The sequence below is a fragment of the Notechis scutatus genome, chromosome 4 (genome assembly GCF_049901735.1).
Source record: "Notechis scutatus isolate UNSWTSFEM ecotype Mainland chromosome 4, rNotScu1.2, whole genome shotgun sequence".
Taxonomy (NCBI): domain Eukaryota; kingdom Metazoa; phylum Chordata; class Lepidosauria; order Squamata; family Elapidae; genus Notechis; species Notechis scutatus.
Genome location: NC_142012.1, coordinates 60279003 through 60304466, shown reverse-complemented (window position 1 = coordinate 60304466; position 25464 = coordinate 60279003). Strand labels below are relative to the sequence as shown.

The 25464-nt window shown below is 42.2% G+C and overlaps 1 protein-coding gene across 5 annotated transcripts in view; it reads right to left on the bottom strand.

The window, feature by feature from the left end:
• Nucleotides 1–23428, bottom strand: part of LNX1 (ligand of numb-protein X 1) — a 163418-nt gene extending 139990 nt beyond the window's left edge. For 3 of the 5 annotated variants that reach the window (XM_087963517.1, XM_087963520.1, XM_087963522.1), the window contains exon 1: nt 23128–23417. The gene's annotated coding sequence lies outside the window, so the exon portion shown is untranslated. Of the gene's footprint in view, nt 1–7376; nt 7492–23127 lie in introns of all 5 variants that reach the window. The other 2 variants (XM_087963518.1, XM_087963521.1) reach the window with 2 other exon arrangements.
• Between the last annotated feature and the right edge of the window lie 2036 nt (nt 23429–25464).

The following is a 25464-nucleotide window of genomic DNA, read 5'->3' as shown; positions in this document are numbered from 1 at the left end:
CTTAATAAATGCAATGATTGACTTAACACCTCTGGCAAGAGCAGTTGTAAAATGGAGCAAAACTCACTTAACAAATGTTTCAATTAGTGTTGTGGTTCGCTGGCAGCCTGTGCAGACGGCAGTGGAATCGGACAGTGGGGAAGAACAGGGACCAGTCCGGGAGTCTGGAGAGGACTTGGACGTGGGTCCTGCGTTCGATGCAGGGATGGGGCCAGGACCATCTGGAAATGGGGTGCTGACTCTGGAGCCTCCGGAGTCTGGCAGCAGTGAGGCAGAGGAACAAGGGGGCCTGTTCCCAGTGCGCGTGATGCGCAGAGCTGCTAGAAGGCAAGAGCAGCTGAGACAAAAGGAGCAAGTCGGGAGTAAGGTGATTGCCCCTCCCATAAGGCATAAAAGTCAGGCAAAGATGACAAAACCTTTGCAGGAAGCAAAGTCATTCGTTTGTTCATATTCATTCTTAAAGCTCTTTGTACTTCGGTTGGTCTTTTTTCACGGTTGGTCTTTTTTAGTTCATTTGATACTTCTGTTATTGGCAGCACTTCACAGAAAAGAAAGATGGGTAGTTATCTCTAGGGACCGTTTGGGACTGATTACGGGCTGGTAATGAACATAATTCCCAGCGTTGCAATAAAATAAGTCTTGTTTTTAAATTAAGTGTGTGCATAGTTACGGTCTGGAAAGCCTTGGTCAGAACACTTAGCAACATAAATTTTGGGCTCAGTAAGTGTCTTAACTTGAGGATGAACTGTAAACTAAGGAAGACTACTGTAAAATGCTGAGAAGAACCAGTGAAGACGTATGTCTTGAAAGGGTGCCCTTCAAAGATGAGGCCATGGCATTGTTTTTAAATATGGATACCTTTGATCAATTCATCTCATTGCTCAATGTCTGTGGAGATTTTCAGTCCTCCAGATCACGGTTGTCCCAAAGGTGCTTTTTCAAGAGGCAACTGGACTTCCCGGTTTTTCTTTGAAGACATTTCGCTTCTCCTCCAAGAAGCTTCTTCAGCTCTGAAATGGTGGGGAATGGAAGGATTTATATTCCTTGCAGACAGCTGGTCATTTGCATCCTTTTAGAGGGTCGTTGAGGCCACTTGGAGGCATTCGAACGGTATGAATGGCTCTCCAGAGGAAAATTGCAGACTACAGGAACCATCTGAGCTTCAGTTTGAAATGCAGACAACACAGACTCATCATCCCTAACAGCCTGCGCCTGTCTTCAACAGTGAAGAGACACAGGGCAAAAAAAAAAAAAACATCCTGCAGGAAGCACATCTCCACAACACAATCCTTTCAACAGTTCCAAGAAGGCTCCACTGAATATTTCCTCTACTCAGGTGATACTTCAAAGAAAAACCAGAAAGTCTAGCACCTTTGGGACAATTCATCTCATATCAATTTTTCACGTGTTTCAGGCAATTTACCCATCATTAAGGGTACCATGGGGCAATAAAACAGTTATTTATATCTTTGGAGGAAGCTAACCGTAGATCAGACTACATATGTATAGATACATATGGGTATATTGGGTCCAAGGGAAGGGAGGACAATGTCATCATGCTACTGTCACAACTTATACACTTTAATCACATATGAGGAAGCAAGTGTGTAATATGGCATGTGCATAATGGTATCATTGGATTCACGTTGTCATTTTGGTGTTATTGTGACTTGCTGAGGTGGCTGTTGGATAAGTACAGTTGCCGTTGCTTAAGTTGCTGTGACTTAAGTCAGATATAATAATAGTAATGGATCATATTTGGTTCAGACGTGGTATTCAGCAGGTTCTGACCAGTTCTGGAGAACCAGTAGTGGAAATTTTGAGTGGTTCAGAGAACCAGCAAATCCCACCTCTGACTGGCTCCGCACCCATCTATTCTCTGCCTCCCGATTCCCAGCTGATCGGCTGGGTCTTCTTTTGTTGCCCTGCACAGGAGAAGGGAGCTGGAAAGCAGGTTAGTGGGGTGGGGAGGGAATGGGGATTTTGCAGTAACCTTCCCCCAGGAGTGGGTTGGGAATGGAGATTGTGCAGTATCCTTCCCCTGCCACACCCACCAAGCCACTCCCACCAAGCCACGCCACGCCTGCCAAGCCACACCCACAGAATTGGTAGTAAAAAAAATTGAATCCCACCACTGATTTGTTTCGAATTAACTACAGGAAGAAACGAAAGAATGATATGATGGCAATCTGTGTGTGCATCTAAAAATAGTTCGTTAAAAATACACTCTGTTTATAGAATTCCTCCCACTGGACATTATGAATAGAGGCAAATTGCTTTAAAATATACTGTCATCTGATTTGAATTATTGCTTGGTACACCACCGTGGCCCCTTTATTAGAAAGTAGTTTGTGGACCAGAATTAGTAAATTAAAGGCAATCCTCTATATTTTAACAACACAGGCCACACTTTTCCTGGAGGTCAAAGACTTTTCAATATATCAGCTGCTCACATCGGTATATCCAACTCTGAAAACACAATAGGATACCCCAGGGGATGAAAATTAGGGACACACCCTTCTGACTGGCATATACAAAGAACCTCAGATGTATATTTACATGTATGTCTCATGGGAAAATTAGCAGAAGCTCTACATATGGCTTTACTTGAGGATGGAATCTCCGTTTCTTGGAATCAACCCAAATATATCAGCAGTAAAATAATGAGACTAATTAGAAGCTCTCTGTTTGCCATATGAACTCTGAAACCAAAATACAATCAAGCTATGGGCTATGCACAGAAACAAAACAAAAAGGCTTATGTTTTATGTGGGCCAAATGTGAGGCTAAAGTCATGTAATGCGGAATATATAAACTTTATGTAAAATTTGGGGTGTTTTGAAGATAAGCTACATAAACTGTACGATAAAAAATAAACGCAATATAAGAAAAGTGAAAGGCAGCTACAGTTTATTCACAGTATAAGTTTCATGTTTTTGTTAAAACTTAATCCGTTGCTAATCTACTATTACTACTACCATAAATTTGAATTATATTGTCACTGTCCTTGCCAAGGCAGCTCTGTGTTTTGCTGAAATAATGACAGATAAAATCTCAGCAATCTGTTTTATTTTTTATTAAATAAGGAAAGATGGTGTCAACTCATAAAATATTTCTATCGTCTTTTTAGAGTTGCTAACAGAAAGGGAGCGGGGGAGCAATGCAACAGCTTGCAAACCGAAACCACATTCCATAAATGTTTTCAAAGATAGTAACTAGATGACTGAAGTTTCTGCCGGGCAAAATTCTAACTGGAGAGTATGATTGATGACTCTTGGCTATGGATGTGTCCCATTGGAGAATATGAATTATGATACCACCCAGGGAGTGGAGCGAAAACCAGGGTCAAGGATGACAACGAATTATGTGCCTCAGAGTCGGCTACACCCAGGCAGTGCCAGACAGTTTAATTCCCAATAAATCCTTTTGAAGTTTTGGAAGTTTGGCTCGAGACTCATGATTTAATTGGGGGTAACTGACAAAATCCTGACAGAGGGTTTAATTCATGACTGACTGGTCAATGGATTATGTGCAACAAAGTGCTATTTTTAGGTGCTCCCGGGAGAATCTCCCCTTTTTCCTGCTGGCCAACAGAGCAGTTAATTGTTCCTTTTCTATAAGATTGATTCTGGGAGTCATAAGGAACACCATGGATTTCTTACTGACATTTCTTCCTGATGGAAATCACTGATTTCCCATTGATACCAGCAAGAACTCAGCAACCTGCATCAGAGTTCTTTTAAAAAAAGGATAGAACTTGGTGCTTGGTTTTCTACTGTCATTGGCAATGCAAATCAACAGTATGAAGCAGCATGAGAAGTTGGGCGGAAGCCAGGAAGGTAATGGAAGTGTGTTCGACATAAACAACCGAAGATGGGGTGGGAGTTTGTTAATTGCTTATCTTGTAAACAGCAGCCTGGGTTGCAAAATGCTCAGGAAGAAGAAAGTCAAAACATTCAGAGAGAAACTCCCTCAATGAACAGTTAATTAAACGAGGGCTGGAGAGGGCCCTTGCAGTTTCCAAAATTCGGAATTTCATCCCTTATTCTTGCATTAAAATGACTTATTGGAGTCTGTGATTCTTGCTTCCTTGATTGCGCTTTGTGTATCAGGGTCTAACAAGTAGGATCAGTAGGGAGGCATCTTATCAGAGGTGCGGTTCAACCGGTGTAACAACTGGTTCAGTGAGCGTGTGCTCTGCGTTTAAAAAAGCCCATTTTCAGCTATAATACTTACCTTCTATGGCAGCCCCGGTGAAGAAAACAGCTGAGGTGCAGCAAAACCGCTCTGCCATGCGGATCAGCTGTGCTCTAAAACAACGAAATAAAGCACAGGAAAAAGCAGGGGCTAGTGGGCGGGGCCAAATGCTCACCAGGATTACCGGTTCCCTCAAACCGGTCCGAACCGGTAGAATCCAACCCCTGCATCTTATTCACCTTCCACTGCGTCAGAATCACTAGCGAGGTTGGGATGTGCATTGGGATTCACGTGTATCTCCAAGTAGAGCAACTAAACGACCCCGTGGCAATTCCTTTACAGGTGGAAGGAATAACGGTTCCCAAACTTCAATTCCATAATGCTTGTCAGGGGCGCACATATCGAATCTTGGCAACTTTCTTGCAGTTAATTAAGGCACAGACCCTTTGAATGCTTTGAAATGGTTCTTTTGAACTTTCTCCTCCCTGAATTGCAGTTCTTGAGATAAGTTCTCAGCTGATTTGCCTGCCATCCCTTGATGGTTTATGGTGGTGTCTTTTTCTTCCCCTTTCCGGTTCCCCACAATCTCTCACAGCAACCCGTCTGATCCTTGTAAGCCATCTAGTCTTTGATCTAAGGGAGCAAAACTCCCTTAACAAATGTCTCACTTAACAACAGACATTTCAGGCTCAATTGTGGTAGTAAGTGGAGGACTATCTGCGCTAAATAATAGAATATAATAGCATAATAACTGTTGCAGGTATGCTCTAGGGTTCCTATTATTATTTTAAGGTAAAGGTAAGGGTTCCCCTCACATATACGTGCTAGTTGTTTCTGGGTCTAGGGGGCAGTGCTCATTTCTGTTACAAAGCCGAAGAGCTGGTGCTGTCTGAAGACGTCTCCGTGGTCATGTGGCTGCCATGACTAAAGGCCGAAGGTGCACAGAACGCCATAGTTACCTTCCCACCAAAGTGGTTCCTATTTTTCTACTTACATTTTTTACATGCTTTTGAACTGCTAGGTTGGCAGAATCTGCTGGGACAAGTAACGGGACTTTACTCCATTATGTGGTGCTAGGGATTCGAACTGCCGAACTGCCGGCCTTTCTGATCAACAAGCTCAGCGTCTTAGCCACTGAACCACCGCATCCCTATTTTTTTAATTATTATTTTATATTTTATTATTTTATGGTCTCAAATTTCCTTAATTTGTCCTATGTTTCTCACTTCAGGCACAGGACGTTGTAGAAGCCATGTGCTGTAAACTCCTGATTTCTCAAGGCTCAAACTGACAATGTGGTCTTGAAGTATAGCCATGGCTTCCAGGAATAGTTCTGCAAAGATCATTCAGGCTACAGATTCACTTAATGTGACAGGAGGAATTATGTATGGCCAAGAATCGTTTGTCATGTTTATGGAGACAGGCAGTGGAAAAGACAACAGCAATTGGGGAGGTTGGAAGAGGTTGCCTTGGTCCTTAAGAGATGAAATGCATGAAAAAAGCTATTGATTTGGCTTGTTTATCCAGTGCTAGAGGTGACCGATGAAGGGCCTGATTAATCCATCTTTTATAGCAGAAACAAAAGGACTCCCTGAGGGAGCAATTCAAAAGGGCAAACTGTTTTTTTCCCCTTTAAAAAGGGAGAGACACAGAGAGATTATTATTTTGCAGACCAAAAATGTAACACCTCTACTTGTTCTATGCTCCCCCACAAAATGCAATCTTAAAAAATGCTAATTTTTTTTCCTCATAAGTTTTTACCTCAAAAGCTGATCCAAGGGCTTCTGGGTGAATTCATTCAACGGCACCAAATGCTTTCAAGAATATTTTGACATAAATGTATTCCGCAGCAGCCATTCACCAGGTGCTTGCCAGATGTTTTGACATCTTTCTGGCTCAGAATGATGGAGAATGTAGTTGTCTCCTCCCCACCCAAAATGGAGAATGCTGACTGTTAGGCTAACCATTTACAGAAGAGCTGCTGTGTTTTCATTATGAATTTTAAGAAGTATGAAGGAGAAGCTGAGAAGTGAGATTGCTTCATTTGATATAAAACCATGGGAACTGCAAATTACAGCATGTAGACAATTGAACTTTATTTTCTATTTTTTGGGGGGAAATTTGTAAATTTAAATATTCAAAAGCTTTAGAGAGACAAATACATTTCCGGGGCACAATGTTGTGCTCTTTGTCTTCAAATAATACCCACCAAACTCTTGATGTGTTCCTTCAATTTTGGTATCATGTCATAAACTGGTTTATGATCATTTTTATGCCATAAAATGTTTTATAACATTTGCCAAATTTCAACTCTGCAAAAGTCATGCGTTCCAGACTTTGGGCAAGTTCTCAAAGTTTGCCTACTTGAGGTACCTTGGTTCAAAAAATGTGGCCCTATGATGCACTGTTTCTCCCAGGATCTCACCTTGATGTCTGGGGTAGGGCCCCTGGAGGCCATTAGTGTTCTGACCCAGGCTTTGTAAACCGTAATTATTTACAAACTTGTTTTAAAAACAAAACCAATTTTATTGCAATGCTGGGAATTGTTTTCATTCCCAGCTGGAATTAAGCTCAAACAGTCCCCCAAGATAAGTACCCACTTCTCAGTTCTGTGAAGTGCTACCAAAAACAGAACTATCAAATGAACTAGAAAAGAAACCAACCGAAGTACAAGAAAAGCCGACCAAAGTACAAAAGAGCTTCAAGGATGACTCCGAACTGATCGAATTACTTTGCTTCATGCAAAGGTTTCATCATTTTGGCCTGACTTTTATGCCTTATGGGAAGGGCAATCACCTCCCAGCCTTACTCCCGAGTCGCCCCTTTTGTTTCAGCTGCTCCTGCCTTCTAGCAGCTCTGTGTACATGTGCACTAGGAACAGGCTCCCCTTGTTCCTCTGCCTTGCTGCTGCCAGACTCTGGAGGCTCCGGAGTCAGCACCCCTCTCCCAGATGGTCCTGGCCCCATCCCTGCATCAGATGCAGGACCCTCATCTGCATCCTTTCCAGACTCCCGGACTGGTCCCCGTTCTTCCCCACTGTCCGATTCCGCTGCCATCTGCCCCGTCTGCTGGCGAACCACAACAATTAGAGACTCAAGAAGAACAGTTGTCACATCCACACCCAGGCCCTGGTAGTCAGGGCATATTTCACAGGGGAGAACTCCCCTTTGGTGACCAACCAGGTTTCGGTGATACAAGCCAAGTCAGCTCTCCATCAGATGGTAGATGAGGTGAGCTTTATTTCAGCTCCAGCGGCTGGAGACCAGAGCCACCAAAGCTCCAGAAAACAGGACCCTGGATTTGAGCACAAAAAGTCAGAATTCAGTATCAGTACTGGGGCACACCTTCCCTCTGAGAATGGCCAGACTCTTGTCTCCTGCCATACCTCCTTATCACCTCCACATCTTCTCCCCTACCATCTCTCCTCTCTCCCTCTCTGGTTCCCCTTTTCCCCCAACCCCCAATTAAAACATGATTATTATTATTTTGTTACATAGTCAAGATAACTACAATGAATACGGCCACAACATAAATCAGGGCACCAAGGCAATGTTGGAAGAAATGTCCCATCTGGGTTCAGTTCCAAGTGGGGAAGAAAGACACTGGAAACACGGAGGCTGTTTGGAAAGATGGTTTAATGGTGGACAGGATCACATGCCTTGGAGCTCTTGGGCAAAGAAAAAGGGGAAGAGATGCTGAGAGTCCCCGGGTTTTATGCCCTCTCTGGCCTTTGAACTTCCTGGGGCACAGGAAGGGAACCCTGATTGGTTGCTGTCAGAGGTCATAGCTAGCTTTGTAGGTTGTCTGTGTGCTAAGTTTGGTTGAAACTTGGTGGGTGGTGCAATGAAGGGCAATTAAATGGCTCTGCTGAAGGATGTAGATCTTTGTTATGTAGAATAGACTGGCCCAGGGCTTAATGGCCCTTTAACAAAGGTGGGAGGGGGCTGAGCTTCTGCCTCTCTGAGTTTCTACTTCTCTTTTAGGGGAAATATTCTGCCTTTTTAATATACCCTAAAATATTTCATTTTTCTAGGAGTGGGGTGGGTTTTAACATCCAACAACAACATGAAGTTTAAATTTATCATTGCAAATTAAGTTCTTATGCCACAATATCATCCAGAAGCTAGAACTCTTAATTGTTCCCTTTTAAGTGGTTCTTTTTTTAAAAAAAGTAAGAATTTAGTTCTCCAACAAAAAGAAAGATTCAATTTGCTTACTTAAGTATTAACCCCCGAAAAAGTTTTAGTTTTCATTTTTAGTCAATCTATACCACATTCCCAAAAATAATATTTCAAGTTCTTCCATCTTATTCTGCTGAGCTTGTCGCTAAAGTATATTTGTTTTTATAGAGAGTTTCTGATGTGGTAAAAAGCTAACTTCCATTTCTTGGTCATTCTTTGGTTGTTTGTATGAGAGTAGAAATCTGTTTTGTTTCCTGAGGAGACTAATGGTTAGGGCCTCACTTCTGAAGATAACCAAGACTGTGCCTACCAAAGATCTTTCAGAATTAAAATATCTTATTACACACAGTCTCTCTAGTGGCTTGCTATTACTATGAGGCAGTAAGTTAAAAAAAAGTTTATACACAGTTCCTCGTATTTCTTTTTTGAGGGCAGACTTTTAACTGAAACGTCAACACTGAACATGCATTCCTCCCCAGCTGAAAAGTTAGTCGTTTAAGAACTATTTAAATAGGCTACAATTAACGTTTCTCATTATTCCATATGGGAAGAAGACAAAATGAATTTCACCACATTCTAGCTATAAGCCTTACAAGCGTACAAGATTTAGGATGTGAAGGCCATAATACTGAAGTTTGCAGATGACACAATAGTGATTGGTCTCATTCAAGACAATGACGAATCCACATACAGACAGGAGGTTGTACAACTTGCCTTGTGGTGTAACTGGAACAATCTGGAACTGAACACACTCAAAACTGTAGAAATGGTGATGGACTTTAGAAGAAACCCTCCCATACAACCACCTCTTACAATACTAGACAACACAGTATCAGCTGTAGAGACCTTCACATTTTGAGGTTCTATTATATCACATGACCTAAAATGGACACCTAACATCAAAAATGTCATCAAAAAAGCACAAAAAAGAATGTTCTTTCTGCACCAACTCAGAAAGCTCAAACTGCCCAAGGAGCTGCTGATCCAGTTCTACAGAGGAATTATTGAATCTGTCATCTGCACTTCTATAACTGTCTGGTTTGGTTCTGCAACCCAACAGGACAGACACAGACTTCAGAGAATAATTAGGACTGCAGAAAAAACAATTACTACCCACCTGCCTTCCATCGAGGACCTGTATACTGCACGAGTCAAAAAGAGGGCTATGAAAATATTTACAGACCCCTCACATCCCGGACATAAACTGTTTCAACTCCTTCCCTCAAAACGACGCTATAGAGCACTGCACACCAGAACAACTAGACACAAGGACAGTTTTTTTTCTCATCACTCTGCTAAACAAATAATTCCCTCAACACTGTCCAACTATTTACAAAGACTACTATTACTATTAACCTTCTCATCACTCCTTATCACCCATCCCCTCCTACTTGTGACTGTATAACTGTAACTTTGTCACTTGTAATCTTATGATTTATACTGACTGTTTCCCAGTATGATTTGATTGCTTATTGTACCCTATGACTATTATTAAGTGTTGTACCTGATGATTCTTGACTCTTGATGAATGTATCTGTTCTTTTTTATGTACACTGAGAGCATTTGCACCAAGACAAATTCCTTGTATGTCCAATCACACTTGGCCAATAAAGAATTCTATTCTATTCTATAAGTGCTTGGGATGGTGGCGCACAGATGTGGATTCAACATCCAACTCATTAAAGCAGCTGCATCTTTTCCAAGGATGGCAGTTCCCCCAATTCAGGGAAAAGAGTTACAAGGTTTAAAAAGTTGGCCACACTCGAGTGAGCCCTTGAAGAAGCTTTTAGCCCTTAAATCTTAAGGACTCTAGGGCTACAGTAATGTCAGGTTCCTATTCTGGACATTTAATGAGTTTTATCTAGTTTTGGCTTAGAAGAAATCCTGCTACCTGGATAGAAAAATCAGAATAATAGATGCTACAGCTGATAATGATGATGAGTTTATACAGTCCTCAATTTACAACAGTTCATTTACTGACAATTCAACATTATGTCATTGCTGAAAAAAGTGACTTATGACCAATTTTCACACTTACGACCGTTGAAGCATCGCCATGGTCACGTAATCAGAATTAAGATGCTTGGCAATTGGTTCATATTTATGATGGTTGCTGTGTCCCAAGGTCATGTGATCATCTTTTGCGACCTTCTGACGAGCAAAGCCAATGGGGAAACCAGATTCACTTAACGACCGGATTACTAACTTAACAACTGTAATGATTCACTTCACAATTCTGGCAAGAAAGGTCACAAAATTCACTTAAACAATGCCTCACTTAGCAACAGAAATGTTGCTAAGTGGCCAATTGTGGTCGTAAGCCGAGGACTGCAGTAGCATATAAATTGGGTCATGTAAACCCAGCCAACTGGGTCTTATTTAACAAGATTAAACAAACACTTTTATCAGTCTAAATCTACACTTGGTATCCTGTTAGGCCCTCAAGCACTGCTGAAATTGCAGCGAATAAAAAGTATACTGTATACTAAGCTAGAGGGAGCAGTAGAAAGAATCAAAAGTTATTTTCAAAATTCCAGAGAATTTACAAGCATCCTTAGGAAGTTCCTGCTTAGATCCTGTTAGACAATAATTCTGTGGTAAGAGTTTATTTATTTTTATTTATTTATTTATTTGATTTGCCAATTGTTTACAAGATAATAAGTATAAATGAGTTGCGTTGTGGTTCACCGGCAGCCTGTGCAGACAGCAACAGAATCGGACAGTGGGGAAGAAAGGAGACCAGTCCAGGAGCCTGGGGAGGACTCGGATGAGGGTCCTGCATCCAATGCAGAGGTGGGGCCAGGACCATCTGGGAATTGTGTGCTGACTCCAGAGCCTCCAGAGTTTAACAGCAGCGAGGCAGAGGAACCAGGGGAGCCTGTTCCCAGTGCATGTGTGCACAGAGCTGCTAGAAGGCAAGAGCAGCTGAGACTAAAGGGGCGACTTGGGAGTAAGGCTGGGAGGTGATTGCCCCTTCCCTAAGGTATAAAGGACAGGCAAAGATGACGAAGCGGTTCAGATTCATTCTTGAAGCTCTTTGTTGGTTATATTTCTAGTTCATTGGACACTTCTCTTATTGGCAGCACTTCACAGGGAAGAAAGGTGGGTGCTTATCTTGAGGGACTGTTTGAGATTCATTACTGCCTGGGAATGAAAATAATTCCCAGCATTGTAATAAAACAAGACTTGTTTTTAAAATAAGCGTGTGCGTAATTATGGTCTCGGAAGCCTTGGTCAGAATAAGTTGTTGCAGAGAAAAGACAGAAAATCCCAGATTCGGAATCAGCAAATAATACAGGGTTAACTCCAGTGGTGGTATTCAATTATTTTTTACTACCGGTTCTGTGGGCGTGGCTTGGTGGTCATCGCTTGGTGGGCGTGGTAGGGGAAGGATACTATAAAATCTGCATTCCCACCCCACTCCTGGGGGAAGGTTACTGCAAAATCCCCATTCCCTCACCACCCCACCCCACTTAACCTGCTTTCCAGCTCCGTTCTCCTGTGCAGGGAAACCAAAGACGATCCAGCCAATCAGCTGGGACTCAGGAGGCAGAGAAGAGATGGGGGCGGGGCCAGTCAGAGGTGGTATTTGCTGGGTCTCCAAACTACTCTAAATTTTCACTACCGGTTCTCCAGAACTGGTCAGAACCTGCTGAATACCCACCTCTGGTTAACTCCAAGATATTGTCCGCTGATAGTCGCAGTACGAGTGGATGAAAGGGAGAACTTATAGCAATCGCAATAACACTTAGATTTATTATACCGCTTCACAGGGCTTTACAGCTCTCCCTAAGTAGTTTACAGACTCAGCCTATTGCCCCCCCCCCCTCCAACAATCTGGGTCCTCATTTTACCCACCTCGAAAGGACGGAAGGCTGAGTCAAACTTGAGCCTGGTGAGATTCGAACTGCCAAATTGCAGGCAACAGGCAGTCAGGAGAAATAGCCTGCAGTACTGCATTCTCACCACTGCGCAACCGAAAGGAAATAAATGGATCGTCTCTAATTATTGAACAAAGAGACCAGTTAAAGATATGACCTTTTGTTTCTGGTCTGTTGATCAGATTGAATTTTCTTTCATTCCTCCCTCTGTGAAGGTTTAGAGGCTGTAGGTTTGGTGCCTGTTGCAAATGAGGACCCAGATTGTTGGGGGCCAATATGCTGACTCTGTAAACCGCTCAGAGAGGGCTGTAAAGCATTATGAGGCAGTATATAAGTCTAAGTACTATTGCTATTTGTCCAGCCACAGATTCGGTCTTCTTCTTCTTCTTCCCAAAACTCAGCAGAGCTTATAGTGGGAGGATATGTATGCAATAAAAAAGAACAGATGTCCTTGTTAATTTATCACTTCCTGATTCCCATTCTAGGTACAGTGTGGTTGACTGAAGAATTTTCAAGCTTTTTAATTTTTTCCCCCCCAAAGTGGGAAATAAGCCTGGGGTAAGAAGCAGAGGTGGTATTCAACAGGTTCTGAGCAGTTCTGGAGAACTGGTAGCCGAAATTTTGAGTAGTTCAGAGAACTGGGCAACACCACCTCTGACTGGCCCCACCCTCATCTATTCTCTGCCTCCCAGTTGATTGGCTGGGTCTTTTTTTGTTGCCCTGAACAGGAGAACGGAGTTGAAAAGCAGGTTAGTGGGGTGGGGAGGGAATGGGGATTTTGCAGTAACCTTCTCCTGCCATGCCCAACAAGCCACAGCGAACAGAACCGGTAGTAAATTTTTTTGAATCCCACCACTGGTAAGAGGAGAGGATGGCATTGATCAGACGTCCCCTGTTTGGATGTGGGTGAAGTCAGGTGGCACTAAATGGTGGGGAATGGTGGGAATCCTGTCAGAATCGAAGAAGCTTCTTGGATGGGAAGCGAAACATCTTCAAAAGAAAAACCAGAAAGTCCAGTTGCCTCTTGAAAAAGGACCTTTGGGACAACCGTGATCTGGAGGACTGAGAATCTCCATAGACCCCCCCCCCCCATGGCATGTAACTTCCTTCAGTTCTTTTTAAAAGGATCTTTTTAAAAAGGACTTCATGATTATCAGCCCTAACTCCCATGGCAGGGAACTAGGACTACCCATTTGGTGATGTCTTCTGCTCTTGAGATCAAATGGTGATACAGGGGAGAAGGTAGAAGGGACCCCACCAAGCTCCGTCTTGAAATTAACCAGCATTGACCCAAAGGTGCTGTATTTTTTTCAAAAGGCAACTGGATTTTGTCTTTCCTTGAAGATGTTTCGCTTCTCCTATTCTTCAACTTCCGCTTCTTCAGTTTCTTGGATGAGAAATGAAACATCTTTGAGGAAAAACAAAGTCCAGTTGCCTTTTGGAAAAAAGTAGTTTTGGAACAACCATGACCGGGATGACTGAGAATCTCCAGAGACAAAATAAACAGTATTGAGCTGTGTGCAAATTAGATTAGGATTAGGATTAGATTAGGATTAGATTAGGATTAGATTAGGATTAGGATTAGATTAGATTAACAGTTGGAAGGGACCTTGTAGGTCATCTAGTCCAACACCCCACCAAAGCAGGAGACCCTACACCATTTCTGACAGAAGGCAGCCCGGTCTCTTCTTGAAAGCCTCCAGTGATGAAGCTCCCACAACTTCTGAAGGCAACTTCCGTTCCATTGGTTGATTGTTCTCACTGTTCTCAGAAATTTATCCTTATTTCCAGGTTGAATCTCTCCTTGATCAGCTTCCATCCATTATTTCTTGTCTAGCCTTCAGGTGCCTTGGAGAATAGCTTGACCCCCTTCTCCTCTCTGTAGCAGCCCCTCAAATATTGGAAGGCTGCTCTCCTGTCTCCCCTGGTCCTTCTCTTAACTAGACTAGCCAGGCCCAGTTCCTAATAACCAAACTCGTATCCGGGGGTAAAATAAGATGATACCAATTTCCTCCCATCCAGAGAACCAGAAGAAATCACACTGAGCACTGATATATCCTGTATTTCACACTTTGATGAAAGACAGCATCTTATTTTCTTAGGTTTTTTTTTTTGTATATTCACAGAGGAAAGCAGACTAACTAACCCCCTTGTGAACAATGAGCAATTTGACAAAATGCATGTTCTCCGTTTTGACAAAAAGAGAATAACACTTTTCTTGGCTTTGCATCCCAAGTGCATTTATTAATGGGGCAAACCTTTCCACTTTTCAAGGATCTTTTCTAAGAGCAATCTATCCTTTAAAAGTTTATCTGGCTGGAGGCCAGCTTAAAAGTATGGTTTTATTTTAGGAATCAGAAAGGCAGAGGGATTGTTTTTTTACACTCTGCTAACCAGCCAGTTGGAATCAAGCACTCTGGTGAACGGTGTTTGGAAAGGAAAAGTAGCTTATTCTTCCGATAGGTAGTTGATGTGGAGGAAAGGGGGAAAAAAATCAGCTGGAAGTAAAATGTTTCTTTCCTTTCCTTTAAAAAAAAAATGCCTTGGAGAAAATGTATGGAATTTTCCTCCAGTTCTACAACTGTTCAGCCAAAGCCAGTTGTTAATCTTTCAATCAAAGTGCTACACAAGAGAGTTTGTTTTGCTCTGGATCCTAAGCCTTGCCATGGGCAGGAACTCATAAAGCAAAAAGTACAGAAACTTGAAACATTTCTGCTGGAATATTGTTATAACATCCCACCAAGACAACAGCACACAGCTATAGTCACTGGGCGGGATCAAAATCTTGGAAGCAAAGCTTTTTAGTTGGGAAAACAACTCATCCTCTGTCTGTTTTTCATCCTCTTTTGAAGACAAACATCATATTGTAATCCTACAATATAATGAGAAAATATCTCATTATAATAGCTGAGAAAATATCTACAGACTTCCTCACATCCTGGTTATAAAAACTGTTTCATCTCCTGCACTCAGAATGCTACTATAGAGCATTGCATGCCAAAGCAGTTAGATACAGAAATAGGGTTTTCCGTCGTGCCATCACTTTTGCTGAACGCTTAATTCCCACAGCATGGTCTTATGTCTAAGGATATTTACCCATGAAGTAGGGCTACATTACTATTATCCATCTCATCTTTCCTACTACCTTCTCCTATTGGTATCTTATGATTACATTACTTGGTTGTTTGTATATACATTGACATCTTATGCGTCAGAGACAAATTTCTTGTGTGCCCAATCACACTTGGCCAATAAAGAATACTCTACTCTACTCTACTCTACTCTACTCTACTCTACTCTACTCTACTCTACTCTACTCTACTCTACTCTACTCTACTCTACTCTACTCTACTCTATCCTACTTCTATTCTATTCTGTTCTGTTCTGTTCTGTTCTGTTCCGTTCCGTTCCGTTCCGCTCCGCTCCGCTCCGCTCCGCTCCATTCTATTCTATTCTATTCTATTCTATTCTATTCTATTCTATTCTATTCTATTCTATTCTATTCTATTCTATTCTATTCTATTCTATTCTATTCTATTCCATTCTACTCTGTTCCATTCTATTCTATCCTACTCTACTCTACTTTATTCTACTCTACTCTACTCTACTCTACTCTACCCTACCCTACCCTACCCTACCCTACCCTACCCTACCCTACCCTACCCTACCCTACCCTACCCTACCCTACCCTACCTACCCTACTCTATTCTATTCTATTCTATTCTATTCTATTCTATTCTATTCTATTCTATTCTATTCTATTCTATTCTATTCTATTCTATTTTCTTGCCAGTTACAACTGAATGATATCTGTCTTGCCTCAAATGGCCTTCTGAGAAAGCAATTTGTTTGAATCTGAGTAAATTCAAAGCCTGGGACTGATTAACCAGCACTATGCCCAACACAGATGACTATGCAAAGCTGATGACATTGTACAGGGGGTAAGATATGGGATAAAGCAACCTTACACTAATGTGTTCCTGATGGTTAGACTATTAACTCCTGTCATGCTCTCCCCTTAGGCAGAGTGGAGTTGATGGACCCAGCACATGCTGAAAACACAGCACTGGGAAATCCTGGCATAAGTCAATGGACTTGTTGGCCCCTTCCATAGACTTGAATTGCTGTTCAACAAGACATCATGAGCCTCTGTGTACACCCTGATGGCTGGGTATTAATATTAGTATTTATATTAGAATTGTTGGAAGTTCAAACCCATCCCTCTCCTAGGAAAATGAAATATTTTAGGATATACTAAAAAGACAGAATATTTCCCCTCAAAAGAAAAGTAGAAACTCAGAGGCAGAAACTCAGCCCCCCTACCTTTGCTAATGTACCATTAATCTGGTCTGGGCCAGTCTATTTTACATAACAAAGATCTACTCCTGGTAGAGCTATAATAGGAATTGTCCAAAGCCCTTTAATTACAACATCATCCAGCAAGGCTCAAACAAGCCTGGGATTCAGGACAGCCTACAGAGTTGCCCCTGCATGGCCTCATGGGAGTCTGACAACCCATCAGAATACAAGCTCAAATTCAAATCCCAATAGAGGGCATAAAACCCAGGCACTCTCAGCATCTCAGCCCTTCTTTTCCTTCACACAACATCTTGAAGCATGTGATCGTCCTTTTCACTTTGGAGCTGCAAGCCATGTGGTCCTCGCCACCATTAAACCATCTTTCCAAACAGCCTCCATGTTTCCAGTGTCTTTTTCCCCACTTGGAACCGAACCCAGAAGGATAATTCTTCCAACTGCATGATGGCTAGGTATTTGTATTAATATATTAGCCATTCTTGCATTCTGTGTCCTTCCTTAAGTATAGTGACAAATTCAATAAATCAAATAAATATCATGCATCCCTGGAATCAATCCCTGGCCATCTTAGATACTTTAATCCAGGGGTGTCAAACTCAATTTCATTGAGGACCTCTTCAGGGCTGTGATTGACCTCGGGGGGCCAGATGGGTGTGGCCAACTGAGTGGGCATGGTCACTGGGTGGGTGTGGCCAACTTGACACCACTCCCCAAACTGTCAGCATGTTTCCTCTTCACTTTGGGGAGACCGGTCCAAAGCTATCCTAGCTTGATCTTTCCTCTTTGTACTGGGTAGACCAGGATGGCCCCGTTGTAACCCAGGTGAAATCAAGGAGAGAAAGAGAATTCCTCAAAACCTGGGTTTTCCGCCAATAAGTCAATAATCAGACATGTTGACATCAATGCAGTCTACCAATTGCTGAGAATGAAAGGACTGTATCAACCAGGATCCTGAAGATAGCTTTTAAAACAAACAAACAGACACCCATCTACGCAACAACAAAAATCACAACCCATCAGCTCACAAGAAATTGGACCTCGTCTTAGGAACAGCAGCCAGCTGTTCAAACAGGCCGAAACCAGACCATGACTCAGAAGGATCCAAACAAACAACACTAATTTACATCTCACAGGTGGTATTTCAAACCAAAGGTGGCGTAACAACGGCCAGCCAGTCAAATAGTTCAAAGTCATGCCATGACTCAGAAGTAGCTGAGCGAACAACATCCGCATGAATTTGCATCACATAGAATAGAATAGAATAGAATAGAATAGAATAGAATAGAATAGAATAGAATAGAATAGAATAGAATAGAATTTTTTATTGGCCAAGTGTGACTGGACACACAAGGAATTTGTCTTGGTGTAAATACTCTCAGTGTCCATAAAAGAAAAGATACATTCGTCAAGAGTCAAGAATCATCAGGTACAACACTTAATGATAGTCATAGGTACAATAAGCAATCAAATCATACTAGGAAACAGTCAATATAAATCATAAGGATACAAACAACAAAGTTACAGTCATACAGTCACAAGTGGGAGGTGATGGGTGATTAGGAGTGATGAGAAGATTAATAGTAATAGTAGTGCAGACTTTGTAAACAGTTGGACAGTGTTGAGAGAATTATTTGTTTAGCAGAGTGATGGCTTTCGGGAAAAACTGTCCTTGTGTCTAATTGTTCTGGTGTGCAGGGAGCTATAGCGTCGTTTTGAGGGTAGGGGTTGAAATAGTTTATATCCAGGGTGTGAGGGGTCTGTAGATATTTTCACAGCCCTCTTTTTGACTCCTGCAGTATACAGGTCCTCCATGGAAGGCAGGTTGGTAGCCATTGTTTTTTCTGCAGTCCTAATTATCTTCTGAAGTCTGTGTCTGTCTTGTGGGGTTGCAGAACCAAACCATACAATTATAGAGGTGCAGATGACAGACTCAATAACTCCTCTGTACTAAATACATAAAAAGGTACTTCAAGCCCAGTGCTCTGACAGGCGAAGACACTTCAAAGCACACTGACGATGGTGATGAAATGTTTGCAACCAAATGCCCAAGCTTGGAGCTGAGACCAGAATGCTCTCCTATACAATTGTTTTGCTACATCAGCACAATTCTGTGTGATAGGGTGGGGTTAACACCTAGTAAATTTTCAGGTTGGCTTTGCAATGGAGTTTCCCTACTCCAACTCCAGTTCCTTTACCACTAACTTATCTTGGCTCTCTTTTAACTCAGACCTGAAACCTCATTTCCCTGTTGTGGTGCATTGAAAGCTATTGGAGATCTGAATTGTCACACAAATTACGATACGTGTAATGTTTTATTACAGGGATGCGGTGGCTTAATGGCTAAGATGCTGAGCTTGTTGCTCAGAAAGGTCGGCAGTTCGACAGTTCGAATCCCGAGCACTATGTAACAGAGTGAGCTCCCGTTCCTTGTCCCAGCTTCTGCCAACCTAGCAGTTCGACAGCATGTAAAAAAAAGCAAGTAGAAAAATAGGGACCAGTTTGGTGGGAAGGTAACAGTGTTCCGTGCACCTTCGGCATTTAGTCATGCCAGCCACATGACCACGGAGACGTCTTCGGACAGCTCTGGCTCTTCGGCTTTGTAACGGAGATGAGCACCACCCCCTAGAGCCAGAAACGACTAGCACGTATGTGCAAGGGGAACCTTTATCTTTTACCATAATGTTTTCTTTCAAATGGAAACTTCTGTTGTTCTCATAATGTACCAGACAGTTTTGACCCCACTTTATTTTCCATAATAATTATTTCTGCGTCTATCTTTTGCTACCAAGTGAGTAACTACAACACCTGTTATAAATAGATTAAGTGAGTTGGCATACTTTTATTCCCTAAGTTTCCAGCCTCTCATTTAATGTAACACTGCAAAAGATAATTGCACCATGTCAAGAGGAAGGCTGGCAGCCTAACATAAATCAACTCTACATGTTGACAGCTGTAAAGAAATTTTTAAAAACGGAACACGTGCCATTATTTGAGGCGGGGATTTGTGGATTAAGTTTATTTCCTAAATCCAGTGTTTATAGCCATTGGGTTGGGACACAGAAAGACACATTCATCTTAGCCTGAGTCGCTCTATGCCCCCATTGCTTAAAGGAAGTAACAGACATTGAATTTTACACCCAAGGGAGGAACTAAAAGGAAGAAACTGGACTATTTTCACATTAACACCCATTCGGGAGATTTGAATTCCAAAATGGAACAGGAGCTGCATGATTAGAATCGGGGTGGGATATGGCACAACAGGGTGACAAATACAAACATTGGATGCATCCCAGATAGATGACATAGGCTTGGTGAGCCACCAAGGTCAACTAGCAAGGGTTTAACACAACATTGTAGCAATAGCAATAGCACTTAGATTTACCCTGTTTTCCCCAAAATATGACCTACCCTGAAAGTAAGTCCTAGCTTGATTTTTATATGTGTGCCCAATATAAGCCCTACCCCCCAAAATAAGCTCTAATTAAGATCCCTACCACTCCAGGTAAAAATTAAGCTAGGGTGGGAAATTGGGGGGTGGAGCTGCCCTACTACTTAACTTTGGACAGTTGTAGCCAACTGTCGCACAACCCAACACCTGCCTCGCTGGCCCATTTCTTCTGTAGCTGGCAAGGCTTTCCTGAAGGCCTCTGTAGCTGATTACAAAACTCTGGATCAATCCAGAGTTCTGTTATCTGCTGCAGAAGCCTTCAGGAAAGCTTTGCCGGCCGTAGAAGAAGTTCCTGAAGGCTTTTGACAGTGAAAAGGAGGCCAGGGGTGACCTGTGCAAGTGAGGTTAGTCAGTAAATGACATCCCCCGAAAATAAGACCTGGTGCCTTTTTTGGTGGCATACACACACACACACACACACACACACACACACACACACACACTAGGGTCTTATTTTGGGGAAAACAATATATACCACTTCACAGTATATACCACTTCACAGTGCTTTACAGCCCTCTTTAAGTGGTTTACAGAGTCAGCCTATTGCCCCCAAACATCTGGGTCCTCATTTTACTGACCTCGGAAGGCTGAGGAGTCAACCTATTGCAAATAATGAAAAAGCACAACAATCACGTAATATAGCTTTGGAAAAATTCAGCCAACTGGTTTTCAGAACCAGTTTTCCAGCATGTTCTTCCCAAATTAACTGGGAGCAAGCCAAGCCATCATGTTCAGGCAAGCTGCAAAGGAGTGTGCATACATGAATGCATTGCACAGATAAGGAGGCAGTGATTCATACATTCACCTTTACAGCTAGTCCTCGACTTAACAGCAGTTCATTTAGTGACCGTTTAAAATTACAACGGCCCTGAAAAAAGTGACTTGTGACCGTTTTGCACGCTTACGACCGTTGCAGCATCCCCATGGTCGCATGATCAAAATGCGGATGCTGGACAACTGACTTGTATTTATGATGGTTGCCGTGTTCCTCGGGGGTCCTGTGATCCCCTTTTGCGATCTTTTGACAAGCAGGAGTCAACTGGGAAGCCAGATTAATTGAACAACCTTGTTTCTAACTTAACCAACTGCAGTCATTCACTTAACAACTGTGGCAAGAAAAGTCGTAAAATGGAGCCAAATGCACTTCAAAAATGTCTCACTTAGTAACAGAAATTTTGGGCTCGGTTGTGGTCGTAAGTCAAGGACCACCTGTACTATGCAGTGCAGTTATGAGTGCTCAATGCTGATTATATAAGAGCCACTGATTGTATGAATAATGAATCTATGAATGAATGAATTTTGAATGAATGAATGAATATTGCAAATTCTTATAAGATTTTCTTTACCCCGCCCTCTCTCTCTCTCTCTCTCTCTCTCTCTCTCCCTTTCCCTCTCTCTCTCTCTCGAGATTTCTAACATAGTGTCTTTGAAAGTAACCATGTATCTTACTTTTCCCATACCATAAAAAGGCATGCCAACCCAATTGTAAATCATGCCCCTCCAATGTCAATAACCTTGTATTCCTCAATACAATCCACTCTTTCATCCATGTTATGCTTGGTAAGAACACAATGGGGCCCTCGGTGGTTGTGTGAGGAGTATATCCGAGTCATTTCCATCTAGCCATTCCATTCCGGTTAGATCTTGCACAAGGATGCCCAAATGCAAACTACACAATCTCACATGAAACCCTTAACTCTCTCACAATCTGCCAACACTACAATAGTTTGGCAGGTTGCACTATTTTAGAGCCCCTTTAAAAACCAGCACGATGTAGCAATTGGGTTGGATTGAGCCCAAGGAGACTCCGAGTTAAGATTAAAATTCATATTCAAATCCATTCTCAGACTCTTGGAGAACCGTTTGGAGAAACCCCATCTAGTACTTTGATCTTTTGGAATAAAGAAGGAGGGTGTTGATCTAACACATAAAGAAACAAACAAATATACTGGAAATATGTTGTTGTCTCCATGGATGATGTATAAACTATTCAACACCACCAACAATGCTATTGTTCTTCAAAGTGACCTTGATTATATGTCTGAATGGTCAAACATTTGGCAACTCCAAATCTCGACCAACAAATGCTCTGTCCTACACATTGGTAAAAAAAAAATCAGTACACCAAATACAAACTAGGTGGATATGATCTTGTTGATGACCCTTACTCTGTCAAGGACCTTGGAGTATTCATATCTAATGATCTAAGCACTAGAGCTCACTGCAACAGCATTGCCAAAAAGGCATTAAGAGTTGTAAATCTAATCTTACGAAGCTTTTCCTCTGGTAATATTGAATTGCTAACTGGGGCATACTAAACCTGTGCTAGACCAATACTCGAGTACAGCTCATCTGTCTGGAATCCGCACTGTATATCGGACATTAATACAATTAAGCAAGTCCAGAAGTATTTCACGAGAAGAGTACCACACTCCTCTGCTCGCAACAGAATACCCTATATCACCAGGCTTGAAATTTTGGACTTGGATAATCTTGAACTACGCTGCCTACAGTTGGACTTAAGCGTAGTATGCAAAATTATCTGCTACAATGTCCTACCAGTCAATGACTACTTCAGCTTCAACCACAACAATACAAGAGCACACAACAGATACAAACTCACTGTTAACCACTCTGAACTTGATTGAAGAAAGTACGACTTCAGCAACAGAGTGGTCAATGCCTGGAATGCACTACCTGACTCTGTTGTTACATCCTCTAACCCCCATTCCTTTAACCTCAAACTATCCACTATTGACCTCACCCCATTCCTAAGAGGTCCGTAAAGGGCATGCATAAGTGCACCATCGTGCCTCCCGTCTCTGTCCTATTGTCCCCAATTATTCGTACCGATTTCCTGTATTCTGACTCATGTTTATACTTATACCTATTATCTTGTAAGCGATTGACAAATCAAGCAAATAAATGAATTAATTAAAAAATGATAGCAGAAATTGACCCTCTGTTTATAGCACTTAGTTTAGCTGTGGCACTTATGAAAACCCAGGAAAGGAAGGGAAGCTAAATCTCTGGTAAGGATAGCGTTAACTTCTTCCTTCTCAGAAACAAAATGCCAACAAAATGACTAAAGCATGAAGCATACCTGGCTACAATGGTTAAATTCATTTCAGTCCTGGACACCTCCTGTAGTTAACGTAAATGCGGGTCTAGAAGAACGATCTTCCACAGCAGAGAAAAGGGAGCACGATGACATCTCCCCCTGCAAAGATAGTAAATCAGTTATCCAGGAAACCAGGGGGCCAGCCATTCAGAAGAGTTCATTCAGGGAATTCGAAGTGAAGCTTTGCAACCGTCAGGAGTCTTAACAAGGCAAAAAGAAAAAGAAAAAAAGAGAGTGGAAAGTAGAAGAATCGTGTGCACTCACCCTATTGTTATCTCTGATCAAACAGGTTTGGCAAGGTCACACCAAGATTAGAATAACAGAAATTAGCTTGTGGGTGAAGAGCACCCAGGGCCTTGTCATATAATTAAGTTTGTGTTTAAAATGACTGTCCGCTGCTGGGAACATGGCAGAGCGTCAGGGCAAAGCTCCAGACCCCCACACGGAAATAAGTGTTTTTGTAAACTGAAGCATTATTTTATCTAACCGAAGAGAGAGGATGCTTTGGGTTCTGTGCTAACAGGCAGAAACTAATGCAAGCTGATGTGGAAGTGATCGGGTGGGAGGGAGGATATCTTCTAGAATATACCTATAGAATGTATACCTATAGAATGCATACCTTGAATACTGCATCCAGTTTTGGTTGCCACACTGTAAAAAAATATGTTGAGATTCTAGAAAGAGTGCAGAGAAGAGCAACCAGGATGATGAGGGGACTGGAGGCTAAAACATACGATGAACGGTTACAGGAACTGGACATGGCTAGTCTAGTGAAGAGAAGGACCAGAGAAGACACGATAGCAGTCTTCCAATATTTGAGGGGCTGCCACAGAGAGGAGGAGGGGGTCAAGCTATTTTCTAAAGTGCTTGTAGGCCAGACAAGGAATAATGGGTGGAAACTGAACAAGGAGACCTGGAAATAAGGAGAAACTTTCTGACAGTGAGAACAATCAAATAATGGAACAGAAGTTCCCTTCAGAAGTTGTGGGAGCTTCATCACTGGAGGCTTTCAAGAAGAGACTGGACTGCCATCGGTCAGAAATGATGTAGGGTCTCCCGCTTGGGTGGGGGGGGAATTGGACTAGATGACCTACAAGGTCCCTTCCAACTCTGTTAATCTGTAATCTAATCTGATAGTGGAATAAAATGTGTACAATTACTGGATCTAAGTTGGATTGCTCCCATGTATTCATTTTCGAAAGGCAGTTGTGTTGGCTCATAGCCACACACAAAAATCAGGAATCTGGCAGCACCTTTTCTAAACAAATTTTATGAAAAGGCATAAGCTTCTGTGAGCTTACTCTGTGAGTATTTGAGGATTGCCACAAAGAAAGAGGAGTCAACCTATTCTCCAAAGCACCAGAAGGCAAGGCAAGGCAAGAAACAATGGATGGAAACTAATCAAAGAGAGAAGCAACCTGAATTAAGGAGAAACTTCCTAATAGGGAGGACAATTAACCAGTGGAACAGCTGGCCTTCAGAAGTTGTGGGTGCATCATCACTGGAGGTTTTTAAGAAGAGACTGGACAGTCACTTGTCTGAAATGGTATAGGAACTCCTATTCGAGCAGGAGGTTAGACACTGGAAGTATCCTGTTTGATAGAAGGAGTTTGTGCATCAGAATGTGTATATGTAAACACAAAATCTTAGATTTCAAACTTTAATGGTTGTTGGAGCTATTTATTTCTCCACCTATGTTTTATTTTGTTTATCCCCGCCATATCGAAACATAGGACATCTTCTGTGTGCATGTCACATTTCAGGAAAGTGTTATAATATAAGACCACCAGGAATAGAAACCAGCAACCGATTAGCAACCAGCTTCAGATCTGAATTTTATTTGTGCATCGGGCAGCTTGAGTTTGTCTACCTGAATTTTATCCATGACTCAGTGCCTCCCTGGCTGGAGAACAGAATCTGCAGGAGTGTGTTCTTTTTTTTTCACTTAATGACTCCAACCTTGTTGAAATTGTGGCTGGCTGAAGGTCCTTCATTAACAAAATGTACCTGTCAGTGGTGGGATTCAAACATTTTTACTATTGGTTCTGTGGGCGTGGCTTGGTGGACGTGACATGGCTTGGTGGGCGTGGCAGGGGAAGGATATTGTAAAATCTCCATTCCCTCCCCACTCCTGGGGAAGGTTACTGCAAAATCCCCATTCCCTCCCCACCCCACTAACCTGCTTTCCAGCTCCGTTCTCCTGTGCAGGGCAACCAAAGAAGATCCAGCCGATCAGCTGGGACTCGGGAAGCAGAGAACAGATGGGGGTGGGGCCAGTCAGAGGCGGTATTTGCCAATTCTCCGAACTACTCAAAATTT